The sequence below is a fragment of the Sus scrofa genome, chromosome 4, assembly GCF_000003025.6.
Source record: "Sus scrofa isolate TJ Tabasco breed Duroc chromosome 4, Sscrofa11.1, whole genome shotgun sequence".
Taxonomy (NCBI): domain Eukaryota; kingdom Metazoa; phylum Chordata; class Mammalia; order Artiodactyla; family Suidae; genus Sus; species Sus scrofa.
The window spans coordinates 106,340,403-106,360,753 of record NC_010446.5 but is presented as its reverse complement, the minus strand read 5'-3'; the positions used below and the strand labels follow the sequence as shown (position 1 = coordinate 106,360,753).

The window sequence follows — 20,351 nt, the reverse complement described above, 5'->3', positions numbered from 1 at the left end:
TTGGGCCCAGGCCAGGTGGGAGTGGGGTGGTCGCCTGGGGGAGCTTCCAAGAGCTGGAGTGGAGACAGAGCAGCCAAGAGCAAGGCCCTAGAAGAGTTCGTGGCAGCCAGGCCTGGGGCTGGGGACAGGGCTCTGGCTGCCCGTGGCCCACCTCGCAGAAGGCTGAAAGGGATGTCTCAGCTCTAAGACAGCCACCCTGCCTGCCAGCCTGCAGCTGGGCTGTTTAGGGGGCAGAGGGGCCCCTACACGTGGAGAGGGAAGCTGAGGGTCAAGTTCTCAGGTTTTCTAGCAAGAGACAGACACCACATTCAGCTGCTTGGGCATTAGATCGAGGGCGGGGGAGGGGGAGGGGGGGAGCGTCAGTCCACTGCCTCTTCTAGAAAGATGGGTCTCCTGCCCCGAGACTCAGGCTCTTCCATGGGTGTCTGTCTGGGGGATCCAGAGGCCCAGGGACCCAAGAAAAGGAGGCGGGACGGGGGTGGGGGAAGGACGGGGTGCAGAGGCCCCAGCCCTCCCCAAACCTGAGGGCCCAGGAGATCACAGCATCCGGGGGGGGGGGCGGTGCCCGGGAGGAGAGCAAGGTGGCCTTCCCGCCTCCCGGAACCAAAGGGAAACCGAGGTCCCTGGGCCTTCCTGCCTGAGAGGCGCCGCTGGCCCCACCGGAGGCTAAACTTTCTTGGGTTTGCTGCCTACTTAGTAACAGGAGTAAACGCTGATGGCGACAAAAAGGAAGGGGGGTGGCCAGGAGCAGCAGGATCCCCAGGGACACAAGGCCTGTCTCGGGTAGCGTGGCAGTGACCGCCAAACCCTGGACCCCGAACTCGCAGGCTTCGGTGAGCAGAGTCCATCGGCTGATAACCTTCTCAGCGGTGTAGAAAGCGTCCCACACGATCAGGAAGATGCTGAGGACGGCGCCGCGGTGGAGGGGGCGCGGGGGGGGGGGGAGTCTTGCTGGTCACGTGGGCTCCACGGAAGCCCCGCTGGTAGAGCCGGTCAGGAAGGCGAGGGCGGTGATGGCAGTGCCCCCCCCCCCCAGAGGAGCACGCAGAAACGAACGGCCAGTCCCTGAGCCCCAAAGTCTCCCGAAGCGCGGACTTGATTTCACTGCCCAGGACCTGGCTGATCTTGGAGCAGGGACCTCGCCCTCGTCGTCCTCCCGCCCACACCCAGGCTCTTGCGGGTCTTCAGGCGGCTCGGAGGTCGGTCGGTCGGGGCCGTGCTTCTTCCTGAGAGGCGGGGGCTGCTTGGCTGCCGTCTTGTCCTGAGCCCGGCCTCCGCGGGACGTGTGGGCAGGGCGCTAGGCCGGGCGACTGTGAGTGACGCTCAAGTGAGTCGAGTGACCGCCCTCGCCTTCAGCCGGCAAGAAACGTGCCTAGCGCCGCTGGCACCGACGCTGCGCGGAGTTGTTGTGCCAGGGGGACGCGCGGGCCGTCGGGCGCCCCAGGGCCGGGCAGCGCGGGCTGGACTGCCTGGGCACGTTTTTAAAATCCAGATCATTACCGTCAATAGAATACATTTGCTGTGAATATTTTGATAATGTAACAACACACTATCAAAGACTTTGGTTAGACTCTGCCTAACCAAAAACATGAAAAATATGGAGTTCCCGACGTGGCTCAGGGGAAACGAATCTGATGAGCATCCATGAGGACACAGGTTCGATCCCTGGCCTCACTCAGTGGGTTAAGGATCCGGTGTTGCTGTGAGCTGTGGTGCAGGTCCAAGACGTGGCTTGGATCTGGCGGGGCTGTGGCTGTGATCTAGGCCAGAGGCTACAGCTCTGATTCGACCCCTAGCCTAGTACGCTGCAGGTGCAGCCCTAAAAAGACAAAAAAAAAAAAAAAAAAAAAAAAAAAAAGAGAGAGAGAGCGAGAGAAATGTATGGAATATATATATGTACTAGGTTATTAATTATGTATGCTTTTCTTTTATTACTCATCCCGATATCGCTCGCCAAGACATGCACAATAATAATTTAAGTCAGTCATTTTTGACATTTGGCTAAATTTCAGTTATATAAGAACTCTAGCTTTACACATTTTTAAAATTTTGTTGTTTTGAATATGTATTTGTCAAAGTAGGAGGCTAGAATACATTTTTTTTTCTTTTAATGTCTGTATCTGTGGTATATGGAGGTTCCCAGTTAGGGGTCGAATAGGAGCTGCAGCTGCTGGCCTACACCACAGCCACAGCAGCTCTGGATCTGAATCACATCTGCAACCTCCGCTGCAGCTTGCAGCAATGCCAGATCCTTATCCCACTGAACGAGGCCAAGGATTGAACCCACATCCTCAAAGAGACTCTGTCAGGCTTTTAACCCATTAAGCCAAAATGGGAACTCCCTAGAATACATTTTCATTCAACAGTTTATTCGTTGGGTTATAGCTTTAAATACACAGATATATGGCCCCCGGGCCAGCACTTCTCCTTTGCCAGAGGGTCTGGCACACATGAAGAACAGGTCTGGTCCACTGCCCTTGACCTGGGGCCTCAGTTCAGAGCCTTAAAGGGGACCATGTAGGTGCTGGAGCGGGGTGGGGGGCAGAGAACAGGAGGGGAGGGAAGGTTGTAGAGAGAGAGGAGCTGATTGATCAACCATAAGTCTGCAGCCCTGGGCGAAATAAGCAAAGTCGATTATTCCCTCCTGGGGGCACCCCTGTCCCATCCCGGATTCCAGGGTCCCCATGCCCTACCCCAGCCAGTGCTTGGAATCTAACCCCAAAGCTCAACCTGACCCATCTCCCTCTCAGCCATTCAACAAGCACTTAGGTGTATCGCCTGTATCCCAGGCTCTAGGCTGGGCCATGGGATGTAAATAGTTCTTGCTCTTAAGAAGCTTGCCTAGGAATTCCCATTGTGGCTCAGCAGAAACGAATCCGACTAGGATCCATGAGAACAAGAAAAGACAAGACAAACAGCTCCCCTAAAGATGGAGAGGCCTTAAGAGAACCCTGCTCTTCTATCTCCTTCCGTCTTCCGCATTCGTTCCCTATCTGTGAGCCACATTAAAGGACAAACACAGTTAAGAGTCATTGTATTTATTAAGCTCCAGGTTTAACCTTTTCAGAATCATGCTTTCTGCTGACCTAAGCAAAAATTAAGTTAATTTTAATTAACAGGGATTTATTTTTAAAATGTATTTTATTGCAATATGGTTGATTGACACTGTGGTGTTAATTTCTGCTGAACAGTGATTCAATTATGCATATATGTTCTTTTTCATATTCTTTTCTGTTATGATTTATCACAGGACATGGCATATGGCTCCTGTGCTGGCCAGTAGGACGTTCTTGTTTATCCATCTTGTGTGTAGTAGCTGGCATCCACTTTAACGGGATTTAAAGAGAGAAGGAAGGGTGAGCTGTGAACTCACTTATACTACATTTGGGCCACGCAGAGAGTAGCACAAAGTGTAAGAACGACAGAGAGGGGGAGAAGGGATTTTCCTGGGGATTCAGTGAAGCTTCATCATGGGTGCTGTTGAGCTTAGTTGTGCAGGGTATGTGGAACTTTCCAGAGAGGTGCAGGAGAAGGACTGGCAGAAGAAGCTGCTCTGGGAGCTCCCTGGGAGCTCAGTGTGTTAAGGATCCAGTGTTGTTATTGCTATAGCTTGGGTACCATCCCTGACCCAGGAACTTCCCTGGACACAGCCCCCCCCCCAAAAAAAAAGAGGCATTGCTGCTCTGGCAAGTGCACAGCTGAAACAGACAAGCATCTGAGGCGGGGGACCAGGACATGGCACACAGGGGTTGCTGTAGTTTCCAGTTTCCTTCAGCTGTGTCCTACCACTGTGACAGGTGGTTTGTTCACCATAGAGCTTAAGTCATTTCTAGAGATGTAACACGTTAGCCCCAAAGAGCCTTTGTTCCCAGGATTTTCTGGCCCTAGATGCTGAAGCTGTGCCTTCCTAGAGGCAGCTGCTATCTCTGCAAACAGAGGGGCAAGGGTGAGAGGCCAGGCTGAGGATTCCCGCAGTTAATTAGTTCATCCGAAGCATTGATTGGCTGCCTACCCTCCCCATGGCTGCGGAGATCAAAGAGATGAGGAGTGGGGGGGGTGTCATTGTTCCTGGAGTTGCTAAAGAATTAGAAGACAGAACCCTTGTCAAGAAACAAACAAACACCCTTGTTTGGGAGAATATGTCTGTGAGATACAGAAATGATTTCGGAGCCTGGAAGGTTTGCAAACAAAACATCATCAGGGAAATCACGTGGAGAGAATCCTCCAGGGTTAGAGGATTGCAGAGGGAAAGGCGTGATACAGGTGGGTGAGGTTAAGCCAGGCACGGCTCCCAGACAAGATGCACGCGAACCCGTCAGAAAGCAGGTGCAGTGTTGTGGGTAGGAGCGCGTTGGGGCCAGTGAGTTAGCAAGGCACATGGGAAGGACAGTAAGCAGATGCAGCCAGGCAGGGCAGAGAGCCAGGCGCACAGAGAGGATCACTGCGTGGGAGAGCACAGGGTGAGGCTGAGGACGTTGGCTATGAGGGGAAGGGCTGGTGAAGTGAGAATGGGATTTGAGAGGAGGCTAAAATGCTGCCTAGAGGAGGCTTCCTTAGATACGTTGGGTTGGATACCTTCTAAAATCCACTCCAATCCTAAGAGCTTCTTTGCAGACAGAGTCCCACCCTTCAAAGAGTACCCACTCACCCTGGCACAGCCTAATCCCCAGCCCTAGAGGGGTATATCCTAATGGCCTGAAACTAATCTCATCAACACTGTTCCTCTGGGTTTGGGGTGGATCTGGGGTCAGGTCCTGCCAGTGAGCCATGCTAGTGATGGACCTGGGCTGGGGGGTGTCAGGGAGACTCAGGACAAACCGTCCATCTTCTTCTTGTGCATGACGTCGATGTGTCTGGACGTGAGATATGGAACCACCACAGCCATCTTGCCCTCAGCTGAGAATGAAGCCAACGCAGAGAGGGGCAGAGCAGAGAGAACCGAGCAGAGGAGCTGGAGGGCTGGCGCCCTGCACAGTCAGCCTCCCCTCCCTGGACTTCTTACTGTGTCAAACGATGACTCCTCCTGGTGCTTACACCCTTCAGGGGTGAGTTTTCTGCCATCTTCCACCAAGAGCATCAGAGCATCTATTCCTAATTTCCCAGCCCAATAGAGATGGGAAAGTCTTATCCTCGAAGGAGGAACCCATTAAAGAAGCAGGATATATGCAAGCAACTAGAAGTATTTCAGGATGACTAATGCATGAAGTTCAGGATACCATGTGGCTAGAAATGGGATCAGAGGTACAGGCAAGAGCCAGGTCTCAAGGGGACATGTACACTTTTGCTGGAGAACCTTATCTTTGGGCCAATTGGGGGTGCATTGATGAAAAGGTTGAGTTACCCTGAAAAAGAAGTCAGCAAGCCATAGCCTTGCTGAAGGGGGGATAACGAGGCTAGCGCGGATGGGGGTCAGCACTGCACAGAGATTCAGGGCAAGGGCTTTGGCAACAGACAGGCCACGGTTTGAATCACAGGTCTACCCCTAATGGGTGATGTTCTTTGAACAAATTTCTCTCAGTCTCGGTTTTCCGGGAGATGGTTAGGTCCCCCTCCTCAGGGAGGTGGGAGAGTGAAGGCAAACTCTCCCTCTGATGACCTGCCCACTTCTGATTGTTCCACAGATGCTCACTAGGCCCCTTCGAGGTGCCAGGTGCCGTGCTAGGAATGGGTACAACATCATAAAAGGCTAGCATGGCCAGAAAAGAGGCCAAGGCATGAGAGGATAAATGTCAGGGTAAGGAGCAAAGCGCTAAGTGGAGGCAGACTTAGGTCAACCAAGAGTAGTTTCTTTAAAAATGCAATATTCAGCAAGTCCAATGATTGTAATAGCTCAGCAAGTCGGGAACTCAGTTGAGGGACAAAGGAGCCACCCCCTTCTGTCTGTTCCCAACCACTGACCACACACCACTTCTTTCTTTGCTCTGGGACTCACAGCTGCCACATTCCTCAGCTCTGCCAAGGGACCATCGGGAGGCTCCCAGCACCCCCGGCTTCCTCCAGGGCCCCTTTATTAGTCCACTGTTAGGGTCACTTCTCGGCGACAGCTTTGCAGCCAACCTCTGAGGAAGGCCTGGTGTTCTTCCCAGGTCCTGTGGCCTTCTGCCCCCTTGGAACCCTGGTCACAAATCCAGGAAGGCATTTCTGTGGAGCATCTCATTCCTGGAGAGGCACCAAGGCCATGCCTAATCGACCTCCATGCAACAAAGCCTTTCTTTGGATGGAAACAGGCCCAGGATGAAGTCTCCCTACTCAGCCTCAAACCGTCAGCTTTTATAAAGGCTGTTAGAGGCTTCTTTGAATCATCATTATCCTGGAACTCTGCAGTCACATGGCATCATTCATCAGACTGTCCACAAGCTTTTCATACCAACAGTCATTGAAATTAGTTCATTATTCTCATACCCCTGCTTCAAAGCTGCCACAAGATTTGGTGACCCCCCCCCGCCCAAGGAATCCCAGGGGTCCCCTTCTCCAGCATTCAAAGCCATTCCTCACCCCCATCTTGGAAAGCACAGGAGGGTGATCTTAAACACAGAAGCAATTTAAATATTTTTTATAGTAGTGTAACACAGGAAAGCTCACCCATCATAATGGCACAGCTTGATAAATTATCACAACATGACTCTCCATGTGATAAGACGTAGGGCATCGCCAGCCCCCTAGAAGCCTCCTTCACGCCCCTCTTTATCATCAACCCTGCTCTCCTCCTCAGAGATAACATCTCTCCTGACTTCTAACCAGAGAAGCAATGAAGGTTTAAAGCAGGGAGGAAATGCGATCATATTTGGCCTCTGGAAAGTACTCCCTGGCTTGGAAGAGGGTAAGACTGTAGGCAGGGAGATGAGTTGGGAATCTGTTGCAGAGGTGGATGGCTGGGACCAGAAAGGAAGCAGGAAGAAAGGAAGGAAGGATGGATGGATGGATGGAAAGAAGGGAAGAAGGAAGGAAGGAAGGAAGGAAGGAAGGAAGGAGAGGGGTATGGGAACAGGGGTCTCTGAGGCCAACTTCCTGCCAGCATGTCCACTCTGTTGTGTATCTTCAGCCTGCAAACTGATGAAATGATCTTAAAAGCTTCCTACCCCCACCCCTGGAAGTATTTCACCCAAGCCAGTCACCTGGAAAGCTAGCTTCCCCCTGGTGCTTAATTCACTCAAGAAAGATTAGAAGATCCTGGTTACCAAGCTTTGAAACATTGCTCATAAAATTCAGTAGGAGCCTGCAATCCTCAGAGACTTCTATTTTTACCAAAAACACACACAGAGACGTGGAGATGGTTCAAATGAATTAGACATGAGATTGATCTTTTTATACAAAAGAGAGAAAAGCAAGAGTGATGCTGAGTTTTGAACTACTGCCCGCCCCCACTTCCAGTTTCCCTAAGCTGCCTCAGCTCATGGCTTCAGGTAGGTCTGAGCTCTGGCCCTGACCCAGGCACAGACCATGGCAGGGGCTGGTGGCCAGAAATGCCCTGTGGTTTCACCAAGACAGTGAACATAGCACACAACCACCCAGACAAGGTCTGCTTCCACTCAGAGAAGAGCTGGCTCAACCGGTTCTCCCCACCCCCAGCTGGGTCATAAAAGACCTACCCTGTGAGTGACAATTGGTGTTGAGGAGGCTTAAAATGTGACATGCTCAGGCAGGGCGGGGGTGATCCACCTGGGCACCCAGGTGGTCAGGCAGAGCCCTGAAGTCAACAATGATTTCCAACCCCTGTTCTAGGGCCACCAAACTGGGGTCGTCTTGGCGTGCGGCGTCAGCTCCCTAACCCCCTTTCTCTGGCTGGGTTCAGTCAAGCGCTCCCTGTATTTCCTCTTCTGAGCTTTGCAGGAGCTGGATCTGTGGTCTTTCAGAGCTGCTCTGTGGATCCCCATGGATTGTGCAAAGGGAGCTCAAGCCCCCTGAGCGGATGAAACACGGCACCTGTTATAAACTGCAAGTAGAGAAACTCCACTTTTGAACTGGGCTTGGGACAACGTAATTATCCTTTCCTAAAATTCTGTCAGACAAGCTTATCTCTGTCTCCTTGGCTATAGGAAGGTGATGGAAAAACAAATTTGCATCTGGTTTGCCAGGTAGGGAAAGATAAACCTTCAAAACCTTTGTTCTTCCAAGCGCTGGACAGGGAAGACGAACTCAAATGTTAATGAAGTCAGGCAGGTCAATGAATGAGCCAAGAGGCCTGCTGTGAAACCAACCCGCGTGGCAGGGTCTTTGACAAAGTACAGGATGTGTTCTTCTTGCTTTTGGCCAGCAGCTGCCATGCAGAAGTGCAGGCCTACGATCGCCAGACCACCCGACGCTTCAGGAAAAGACAGGTATCGCACGTGTCTGTAAATATTCTGAGTTTTCAGTGTTGGCAATTCAGTTTTTTTAAGAAAAACAGAAACATTTGTAGGCAAACTCACAGGCAGTCTGGGGGCCATGGATGTCTGGTTTAGGTCCATTGAGTGAATTAAGCCAGAATATTGGAAAAGAGAAGAATATTTGAAGGTTTCAAAGTTCAGGGATTGAAAAGGGAAAGCCTGGCAAATGAACCCGTCTGCAAAACAGAAACAGACCCACGGACAAGGAGAACAGACTGGAGGTTGCCGCGGGGGTCGGGGGCGGGGGGGAGGAAAGGGATGTGAGAGGGAGGGGTGGGCTGGGAGTTTGGGGGTAGTGGATGCAAACTATTATGTTAGAATGGATGTACAATAAGATCCTATTGTATAGCGCAGGGAACTCTATCCAAACTCTATCCAATCTCCTGGGATAAACCATAATAGACAGGAATGTTAAAATGTTGAAAAAGAATGTTAGAAAAAAGAATGTATGTATATACACACACTATATATACACTATATATATTTATACACTAAATGTGTTTATATATATTACACATGCATTCTATACTACATATATATATATTTAGTATATAACTGAGTCACTTTGCTGTACAACAGAAATTAGCACAATATTGTAAATCAACTATAATTTAATAAAAATATTTTTAAAGGAAATAAAAGGGGGGATAGCCTGATCCAGGAGGTGGTTGGACACAGAGGAACTAGGAAGAGAGGGAGAGTTGCAGGTTCCACAGTGATAAGGACCTGAGCCAACACAGGAGGCAGGATCTTGGGACAAAGGTCTATGCGGATAGGGCACCAGTGCAGAGCCAGGAGGGTCTGGAGAAGAGCCCGCTGCCGAGCACGGCTCTGGCACGGGGCGGCTGCCAGCAGAGCCACTCTCTTCTGCATAGACCCAGGGGGCCGGGCCAGGAGCAGGGTCAGCATCAACCAGGAGGGATGCTTGCCTCTCCTCTGTGCCAAGATTGTTGCTGGACCCAGGAGAGGAGGAAAGAATCCCAGAAAATTAGGAGGCGTGGACTTCCTTGAGCCAGACTTAATTTTTTTTGCTTTTTTGCTTTTTGGCTTTTTGCTATTTCTTGGGCCGCTCCCGCAGCATATGGAGGTTCCCAGGCTAGGGGTCGAATCGGAGCTGTAGCCACTGGCCTGCGCCAGAGCCACAGCAACGTGGGATCTGAGCCGCGTCTGCAACCTACACCACAGCCCACGGCAACGCCAGATCATTAACCCACTGAGCAAGGGCAGGGACCGAACCTGCAACCTCATGGTTCCTAGTCGGATTCGTTAACCACTGCGCCACGACGGGAACTCCCAGAGTTAATTTTCTTAAGAAAATAAAGAAATGTGTCATTTCTAGAATGTCACCTTGAAAACAATGGCCAGTTTCGCTTGTGAATGTTCTTGACGAAGTAGTAATAATTATTAATTTTATTAATCCTGACCCTGAGTTCATGTATTTTAATAGTCTCTGTGACAAATTAAGAACTAGGCATAAAGCAGTTCTGCTGTATGCCAAAGAATGATGGTTCCAGAAAAGTGCTTGAAGAAAAGCACTGCGTGATGGGTTTGAGTTGTGAGCTGAACTAGCCTTTTTTAAAAAATGGAACACCATTTTTACTTGAAAGAAGCCCTGATAGACAAAATATGGTTGTGCAGAATTGGGTGTTTGGCAGAAATTTTCTGAAGTGAACAAAGTGAGCCTGTCACATCAAAGAAATCAACTGACAGTATTTGTTGCCAATGATAGAATTTGGGCCTTTAAACAAAAATTTTAAATTTTTGGAAAACTTTGCATCCACAACTCTGAGCATGGCAGCTTGCTAGTATTCTAAGATGTTTCTAATGAGATTGGCTATAAAATTAATGAATGGGATTTTTAAAAATGTCATCTAAGGAAATGTGTCATTATTTAGATGATCTGCATAACTCATTGAACCAGTATTTTCCAAATGACCAATTCATGATGCTGCAAAATCATGCTTTGGGAAAAGATCCACTCATAGTACAAGACCAACCAATGGATTTTCATGTAACAAAGAATGAAGAATTCATTGATAGGATTTCAGATTCCACATTGCAACTTATCTTTAAATAACTACTGCTCGTTGAGTGGGTGTGGCATTAAAGAGCATCTATAATAAATCTGAAAAGGCTATTAACATATGTCTCCCTTTTCCAACTCTACATGTATGGAGACCAGATTTTCATATATTTCAACCAAAACAACATATCCCAACAGATTGAATGCAATAAGCTAGACATTAAAGACAGTTGCAAAAATGTAAAACGGTGCCACTCTTCTTGCTTGATATTTTTTGGTTCAGAAAATATCGCCATTTTAAAATAAAAATACGAGTTCAAATTAACAGTTAATGGCTTATTATTTTCTTACAATGAATTACTAAGTACGTATTTTTTGCAGTCTTAGTTTTAACTTTGAGCATCTCAAGTAACTATTGCCCACATAGATTGTCCTCGGTTTTTTTCAGAGTGTAAAGGGAGCATGTGATGGTGAATTTTGAGAACTGCTTTAACCTAGAACAAGTTGTACCTGTCTTCCTCTGATTCTCTGGAGAGCCCAGAAAGATCAAGGCCATTAAGAGCCACGAATTCATTCTGTAGTCTGGGGGCTGCAATAGAGGTTATGATTTGTAATTGAAAATTCCCTTTCCTGTATCTGATATCATGTTATTCTCACCCCCTCTCTGGAAGGGCAGCAGGATCTGCCTTCCCTGGATGAGAAACTGAGACTGTGAGTGATGTAATAGCTGGTACCAGACCAGCTCCCAGGCAGACCAGCCAGGACATGAACCCAGGTCCTCTGACTCCAAGCCCAAAGCTCTCTCTGCTCCTGTGCACCTGACCTGTGTGCCTAGAGGAGCCTTAGCCCCCTCCCTTCCTGATCTTTCCCCTGGTTTGGTCTCATGGGCAATGTGAGGCTGTTGTGTGGGTGTGGGTGTGGGTGTGGGTGTGGGTGCGCACGCATTGCGCATGTGCGCGCATGCAAGCTTTTTATAGCCGCACCTGTGGCATATGGAAGTTCCCAGCCTGGGGGTCAAATTGGAGCTGCAGCTGCCAGCCTACCCCACAGCCACAGTAACATGGGATCCGAGCCGCATCTGCAAACCACACTGCAGCTCACGGCAACACCAGATCCATAACCCACTTAGTTGAGGCCGGGGATCAAAGCCACGTCCTCATGTATACTAGTCGGGTTTGTTGCGGATGAGCCACAACGAAAACTCAGAGGCTGTCTTAAAAGAGAAACTGAGGAGTTCCCATTGTGGCGCAGCAGAAGCGAATCCGACTAGGAACCATGAGGTTGCAAGTTCGATCCCTGACCTCGATCGGTGGGTTAAGGATCTGGTGTTGCCGTGAGCTGTGGTGTAGGTAATAGACGCAGCTCAGATCTGGCGTTGCTGTGGCTCTGGTGTAGGCCAGCAGCCACAGCTCCGATTAGACCCCTAGTCTGGGAACCTCCATATGTCCCTGATTCAGCCCTCAAAGGACAAAAAGACAAAAAGAAAAAGAGAGAGAGAGAAACTGAAATTCTTTTTCCACTTCAAACATTCTGTAATTGACTATAGCCTGCAGCCCTCTATGCCATGTGACCCATCTGTCCCCCATAATGACAATCTGTGATGGAGGGACTGGGGTCGTCACTTGACCTGGGGGCAGAGACCATTCATAGATGTTTCAGGCCGAGTCAGCTTCTCTCTTCAAGAATTTGATTTCATCAGGAAGTTACCCGGGATTACTGACAAAAGTCTTTCCATGTGATGCGATAGTCTGGTAATTTCCTAGTTTTGTATCTTTGGTTGACTAGAAATATTTCAAAGTGGCATGTGATCACTTGAGGCAGAGTCTGGGTTTCTCTATAATAAATCCCTTTGCCAAGTGCAGGAGTTGCAGACTTGCTACTGGCAGGAGTGAAGCAAATGGGTGAATAAAACTATCCTGATGTGGGAGCAATTTTCTCTAGGAGTTGAGTCTTGATAAAGGTGACAGTGCAGGAATCGCACTTCTAGGAGGGTTGCAGTTTCACCCCTCAGGACCTGCCAACCATATCTGGGCAATAATGTTGGCATTATTTGAGGTGGTAGGCGGGATGCCTATATTCTAATAGATTTGGTTAAGTAGCTGAGCCAGCTAAGGAGAGGTTGGATGATTGAGAAACAAAGGATTCTTGGTTAATCTGAAGATTTTGTTTGGGAACCAACAATCTTTTAACAAAAAAATCTCCTGGATCTTGAGCTACATGTTTTCCCTGAAAAATATGCATTTTTTCCAGCAAAATTTTGCTGGGGTTATGTTGTTGAAGAATGAACTGAGATGAATATGTGGAACTGTTATTAACGGCATACTGTCCTAGAATCCTGGAGACCTGCAGGAGATTGAAAAATTCCAACCCTTGCTATGACTTTTTAAAAGATTGTGAAATTACCAAAATGCACATGAATCAAGTTTTAATATGCCATATGATGGGTGGATGAGGCTGTCCATGATACCGTTTCTTTCTTTGAATTCTCAGGCATGGTTTGGCAGTGCAAGAACTCTGTGACATTAACAAATTCAATAAAAAGTAAATATATGGGGGAAAAAAAAAAGAATTTGAGAGACACAGAGAGTGTCGTCAGATTGTTGCAGCGTCCTGGAGCTGAAAGCTCAGGCTGACTTGGGGGTCAAGATGGGTATTTGGGGGCCACGTGAAATAGGAAACTGGAGGCAGGTGGAAAAAGAACAAGAGCAAACAAAAAGAAATGGCCACTAGAAGGCAGAGAAGGGGGCCTGGGATCCTGACCTTGCTCCCCACGATACCCCAGTTCTTCCCTTCTGTCCTCCAGCAGCCCTGAGGTGGCCCATGCCTTGCCCGCAGTCACCCCTCCCACCCCACCTACGGCACCTTCTAGTGCGGTTACCTCTCAGCTCCTTGCACCTCCGCAGCCTTGGGATCTAAGGCTCACTTTGTCCCCTAGCCCTTCTGGCAACCCTGGAAGGACATGTTTGCTCTCTCTGGTGTACAGTTCCTCCAGGGAACTAGAATGGTGACAGGGAGCCGTGACACAGCGATTTACAGGCCATTTGCTTTGGGGCACACAGATCAGACCTCACCCAGACTGAGGCCTGGGAGGGTCTTCTCCACATTTGAGCACAAGCGTTTTTTTTCCTTTCCCCTGGTAACCACATTCTTTCCTTCATTCAAAGTAAAGTGCAGTGGAGTTCCTGTTGTGGAGCAGTGGAAACTTATCTGACTACTACCCGTGAGGACACAGGTTCGATCTCTGGCCTCTTTCAGTGGGGTAGGGATCCAGCATCGCCATGAGCTGTGGTGTAGGTTGCAGATGAGGCTCAAGTCCTGAGTTACTGTAGCTGTGGTGTAGGCCAGCCCTGTAGCTCTGACTCGACACCTAGCCTGGGAACTTCCACATGCTGCAGGTGTGGCCATTTAAAAAAAAAAAAAAAAAAGGGCGAAGTAAGACCCAGTGATCAAATACACCCTCACACCCTTGATTTTATTAAAATCACTTTAAATGGGTCTTAGGATCAGGAGGATGCATTTCATGGGACTTATTGGTTAACAAGGGCTTTTCTCTAGCTCTGAACACAAATCTCTGTTTCCTGTGTTCATCCAAAGCTTTCAAACGAACCCTCCTCATGAAGCACCAAGAGCTTTGGGAACATGTTGGGCAGAAGGGCTAACTCGCTGCAGGCGGCTGAAAGGAAAGGCAGGTGTCCCGTGTCCTCTCGCCACAGGCCAGGCATGCCCTGCTAGAGTCCTGACCAGGTGCGGTTATCTTCACCCTCACCTCTCCATCCACACTTCCTGGGGCTGTTCTGCCCCCCCCCCCCCCGCCCAGACAGCAGCTCCTATGTATCTCGCTTCCCTGGGCTGGTTGCCTTGCCATCTACCTCTGGAGCCTCCAAACAAAATCACGGGAAGTGCTCGTACTGTGCTGAGCCGTGACCAGAGGCAACTCTCTGGTAAAAAGGACACTGTCACACCCAGCTGGTAGGAGAGCAAACTGGTTCCACCTTTCCGAAGGGCAGTTTGGCCACATGTATCACGAGCTTTAAAGTGGGTCATACTTTTGACACAGGTAATTTTTTTTTTAATTTTTTTTTTTTTTGCTTTTTAGGGTTATACCCGAAGCATATGGAGGTTCCCAGGCTAGGGGTCTAATTGGAGCTGCAGCTGCTGGCCTACACCACAGCCACAACAACGTGGGATCCAAGCTACATTTGCAACCTACACCACAGCTCATGGCAACACTGGATCCTTAACCCACTGAGCAAGGCCAGGGATCGAACCTGCAACCTCATTGTTCCTAGTCGGATTCGTTTCCACTGTGCCACAGTGGGAGCTCCGACACAGGTAATTTTTTAAAAGAAATGTATCCAAAAGTAATAGTAATATTCTTTAAAGCATGTTTAGGAGTTCACGGGTGGCTCAGTGGGTAAAGGATCTGATGTTGCTACTGCTGTGGTGTGGATTCAATCCCTGTCCCGGGAACTTCCACACGTCTCGAGCATGGCCACCCACACCAACCAAAAAAAAAAAAAAAAAAAAAAAAAAAAATGAAGCATATTTGTATTAGCAAAAAACCAGAAGCGAGCTAAAAATGTCCCAAACAAGGAATTAACTAAAGAAATTTCACTACATGCAACCATTGAAAATCTTCCTTCCAAACACTATCCAAAGACATGTAATGTTACTTATGGAGAGTTGTAAAGTGAAAAAAGCAGGATACAAAATCCTAACGTATGGAAATAGTATATATAACATACATAGAATGTATAATATCTACATTGTTATATATGGATACATAATTTATATTTGTGGTATAAATAATTGTATGACTGAAAATTAATGCAATAAAACAGAAATAGTAAATGTGAATTTATAGGTGAATTTTATTTTTTACAGTTTCCTATATTTTCTCATGAGCACACACTGCCTTTATAATTAGAAAACAAGTTAAGGAGTTCCCGTCGTGGCGCAGTGGTTAACGAATCCGACTAGGAACCACGAGGTTGCGGGTTCGGTCCTTGCCCTTGCTCAGTGGGTTAACGATCCGGCGTTGCCGTGAGCTGTGGTGTAGGTTGCAGATGCGGCTCGGATCCCACGTTGCTGTGGCTCTGGCTTAGGCCAGAGGCTACAGCTCCGATTCGACCCCTAGCCTGGGAACCTCCATATGCCGCGGGAGCGGCCCAAGAAATAGCAAAAAAAAAGACAAAAAAAAAAAATATATATTAAAAAAAAAAAAAAAGAAAACAAGTTAAAATAATTTTTTTAAAAAATTTCAATGCTCGGAGTTCTGGTTGTGGCTCAGTGGTTAACAAATCTGACTAGGAACCATGAGGTTGCAGGTTCAATCCCTGGCCTTGCTCAGTGGGTTAAGGATCCAGTGTTGCTGTGAGCTGTGGTGTAGGTCACAGACACTGCTCGGATCCCGAGTTGCTGTGGCTGTGGTGTAGGCCAGCAGCTACAGCTCCGATTAGACCCCTAGCCTGGGAACCTCCATGTGCTGCGGGAGCAGCCCAAGAAATGGCAAAAAAGACCAAAAAAAAAATTCAATGCTTGGCATGGGTTATGTGACCCTTGAGCAAGTGAAACCACCTCTCCGAGCCTTCCTTTCCACTTCTGTAAAATGGTAAACAATGCCTATCTTGCTTTTCTTTTTTCTTCTTTTTTTAGGGCTGCAATGGGAACTCCTATCTTGCTTTTCTAGGGGGTGTTGTAAAGCTCAACTATATAGACAAAATAAAAAGCAACCTAAAAATATAACATCTGATATGTTTTTCAAAACAGTCTATTTAAAATGACAATCTGAGCAGCTGAAAGCCTTTCCCTGACTCCCCATTCGAAGCTGGCTAAAGCCCCAGCTTTGTGGCTCGAGCCACAGCCTCCGCCTGGCGCTCTTTCCTCATCTCCAGCTCTTCACCCTTTAGCTCCAGTGACAGCAGCTTAGATGCGCAGCTTCCCCAAGCACGATGCTGCTTTGCCCTCGCCTTCACTCCTGCCGTTTCCTCTGCTTACGCGGCCTCCACCTCACCCCATTCCCTTGGCTCCTAGGGTTTCTTCTGTATCATCTCAGACGTCTAAGAGGACTTCCTTGCTCGCCCCCACCCCCAGATGGTTAATGTCCCTGAATGAAAGTGACCCCTCCACCACCTCTCTGCACCCCGCTGCACTGGATGTTCTGTTTAGTTGAGTCCCTTCCCAATGCAGCTGCAAACAACTTGAGGGCAGTGACCTCTTTTTGGCTGTTGGGTCCCCAGTGCCCAGCATGGGACCCAGTCTTAGGAGGTGTTTTAAAATAGGACACTAAAGCTACAGAGTGTGTTGGAGGGGAGTGTCTTTTTAGGGCTGCACCCTCGGCATATGGAGCTTCCCAGGCTAGGGGTCCAATTGGAGCTGCAGCTGCCGGCCTATGCCACAGCCGCAGCACTACCAGATCTGACTGGGTCTGCGACCTACACTGCAGCACACCAGCAATACCAGATCCTTAACCCACTGAGTGGGGCCAGGGATCAAACCCAAATCCCCACAGATAATAGGTTTGTTACCACTGAGCCACAATGGGAACTCCCTGTGTGTGTGTTTGTTTTTTTAATAATCGATTTACAATGTTCTGTCAATTTTTGCTGTAAAGCAAAGTGACTTTTTCATATATATATATAACTTTTTTTTTCAGGCTTTGTGTTTTTTGAATAAAGAAATCTGCAACTTCAACAAAAGCTGCTCCACACTCAGGGCCTCCGTATAAGGTTTTATAGATTGTGCACTGTGCAAAGGTGCCTGGCTGAGGGGGCAAGTGGGAGGTGATGTCCCAACTGCAGTCCACTTGCCCAGCCACATGCACTGGCCCAGGTTTGCATTGGCCCAGAGCCATGGGAGACTCTGGCTTTGCACAAAGACTCCACTGTCCCAGTAGAGGGACAGAGATGTATTGGGCTAGTGTATTTGGTCATACCCACCTAATTCCTGCAGAGGCTTTGTATGACTCAGCCAAAAGGCAGGAAAAAGGTGACCCACAGGGACAGCCACATCCTCACCGATCAATACCAACCAAGGCAAAGCTCACTCTTTAGAAGCATTTTTATAGAAAAAAATGGATTAAACTTCAAATATTAGCATAGAAAAATGTGTGAACTTCTAACTCATATTTACAATGTTCCTTACAGCCAGTCCAACAGACTTTTCTGTGATGCTGCAAATGTTTTGCACCGTCCAGTGCAGTCGCCACCAGTCACGTGGGGCTACTGCATGCTTGAAGTATGGCTAGCGTGATGATGCAAGTGAATTTTTAAATTGTCTTTAATTTCCATTAATTTAATTAGTCCTAAGTGGTTAGTAGTAGCTACTGTATTAGACAGTGAAGGTATAAACAAAATGTTCTTAAATTTTAGTGTGCATGGTAATTTTCTGGAAACGTAGCAGAAAAATAGAATTCCAGGCTCTCCCCAAGGAAATCTGATTCAGTGGATTTGGGTGGGACCAAGGAATTTCATCTTTAACCAGCATCCCAAGGACGTCTCATACAGGCTGGCATTTGGACCTTATTTTTTTATTTATTTATTTCGGTCTTTTTAGGGCAGAACCCATGGCATGTGGTGGTCCCCAGGCTAGGGGTCGAATCCGAGCTACAGCTGCCAGCCTACGCCACAGCCACAGCAATGCCAGATCTGAGCTGCATCTGCGACCTACCCCACAGTTCACGGCAATGCTGGATCCTTAACCCACTGAGCGAGGCCAGGGATTGAACCTGTGTCTTCATGGATACTAGTCGGATTCATTTCCACTGAGCCACAATGGGAACTCCTGGACCACATTGAGAGAGTTACTGTTAAACAGGCATTAGGGTATCTTGGAGTTGTTGGTCTTAGGCCTTTTTTAAAATTTGGAGTGTTTTGGTCCCTAAGCTGTGTACCAATTGCGGAATGAAAGAAACCCTTCCTAGAGGTAGATTTTTCTGGCCTTGCTGATTCCTTCTCAGAAAAATCACACAATTGTCTCTGTCAATTTGCTCGGCTGTAAAGAAAATGAACTTCTATCTGTGGCAATACTGGTTACTCGAAGTAGCCGTCTGAGACTGTTTCCTCCTCCCTCCTCTTTTCCTCCTGCCCGAGACCAACCCCACCCCCCAGGACCAGCCTCTCTGCCTCCACCCCCTCCCTACCCCCTGGGACCTCCCATAGAGGCAGCACACTCAAGGTCCTGGCTTTGGTTAAACAAATCCCTCATCCGGGATTTCCCCTGTGGCACGGTGGGTTAAGGATCTGGCGTCACTGTGGCAGCTCGGGTCACTGCTGTGGCACAGGTTCAGTCCCTGACCCAGGAAATTCCACCTGCCATGGGTTCGACCAAAAATAAAGAAACAAACAAATAAAATAAGATCAAAATCCCTCATCTGAGTGATGGGAAGAAATGCCTCCTGCTTGTCCAGGCTGGGAGTGTATTTGTTTATACTCCAAATGCAAGGATCCTGGGCGAGCCCTTCACTGGTCCAAGAAGAATCTGCCCCCTTGGTAAATTCTAGGAGAGGCTTGATGTTGGGCCCCAGGCCAAGTTTTGGGCGGCAGCAACCGTAGGGGGCGGGGGGCTGCCCTGCATGATCTCTTACTCAGACTTCCACTTACCCATCAAGCTACTAGAGGAAGCCTTCCAAGGCCACAGTCCTCAGGCTGGCACTGAGTTCTAGGCAGTGGGAAGTTCTACTCACACCATGTCCCCTGGGTCCTAAGCATCCTAGCTTGTGTCCAGAATCTTACAGAGCCTTCCGTGAAAGTAACTGCATCAGTTTCAAATCCTTAACCCCCCGCAGTGAGCAACCCCAGGCCCAGGGGGGAGATGGAGGGCAGATCCACGAAACCCCTGCCTTCTTCCTCCCCCAGCTACATAGTCCAAGCCCCATGCATAGGAATGGGTGCACATAGAGAGAGATAATAACTTGCAATGACTGGCTAGCTCAGCCAAGATTGCCCCTTGATACACATAATGAAAAATGATCCAGTTCAATAAGCCGAAGAGTAGGATGCTTGCCTTCTGCATGTGGCTCCAAATCAAAGCCATGTGCTCTGCCAAGAATAGAGTCAGCGGTGCTGCAGCCTGATGTCAGGAGAGGAGAGTGGTGAGGAGGGAGTCAGAAAGGTTTCTTATAAATATAAACATTTGCCGCTCCTGGAGAGCAACACCTGTTTGTGCTTTTCTTTCCTTTTACTTGCTTGGAAGCACAGTGCATTGATTCAGGCTTTCCACTGAGTCGGCCCACTTTCCATAGACTCCACGGAAGAGGAGTTAATGCCTCCTTTGAGGCCCTGGGGCAGCTGGGCATTGCAGAAGGCACCGAGGCTCCTCCAGCGGCAGCAAGAGTCTATTTGGCCCGTGGTTGTTCTCAACGAGTCCCAAGGGGAAAAGCTAGAGCCAGGGGGCCTGCCATTGCCTGGACTCGGGGCTTGGCTCTCAATGCAGCACAGCCACATCCCATCAGAATGGAAAGTGAATTTCAACAATGGACTCTCCTGGGACGGCTTGGGGAGTGCATTTTCCTGTCCTCGCATAATCTGGTCCTGCTGACCCCAGGAGCGGCCTGGCAGCCGGCTGCTGTCACCAAACACGGAGCACGCCGCCCCCTGGCACCTTGGCTGTGGTTCGTTTCCAACTGAGCTGCCGAGCTGCCGTACACGACTCGGTGAGCCATCTCTGGCTGCCTTTCAGGGGAAGACAGATGGCCGAGAAATGCTTTTCTGGAGTTTCCTGACCAGATTTCTCTCCTCTGTATCCTGAAGCAAACCATGGCTTTAAGATCCACCCGCGGAGCGGCAGGCTGCCCCAGGCTCCGACTCGAACCCTACTAGGGTGGGGAATGTCTCAATCCTTGCAGGACTTACTTAGGTCAGGGCCATGTTTATTTTCTGGAACACGGGCAGGGATGGGGGGCAGACTTGGATGTTCAGAGCTGGTGTTAAACCAAGGAGGCAGCCAAGAAGAGGGCGGGCAGG

The 20,351-nt window shown here is 48.8% G+C and overlaps 1 pseudogene; it reads right to left on the bottom strand.

Annotated features, from left to right (window-relative positions):
* On the bottom strand, window positions 667-4,840 carry LOC110260488 (annotated as a pseudogene).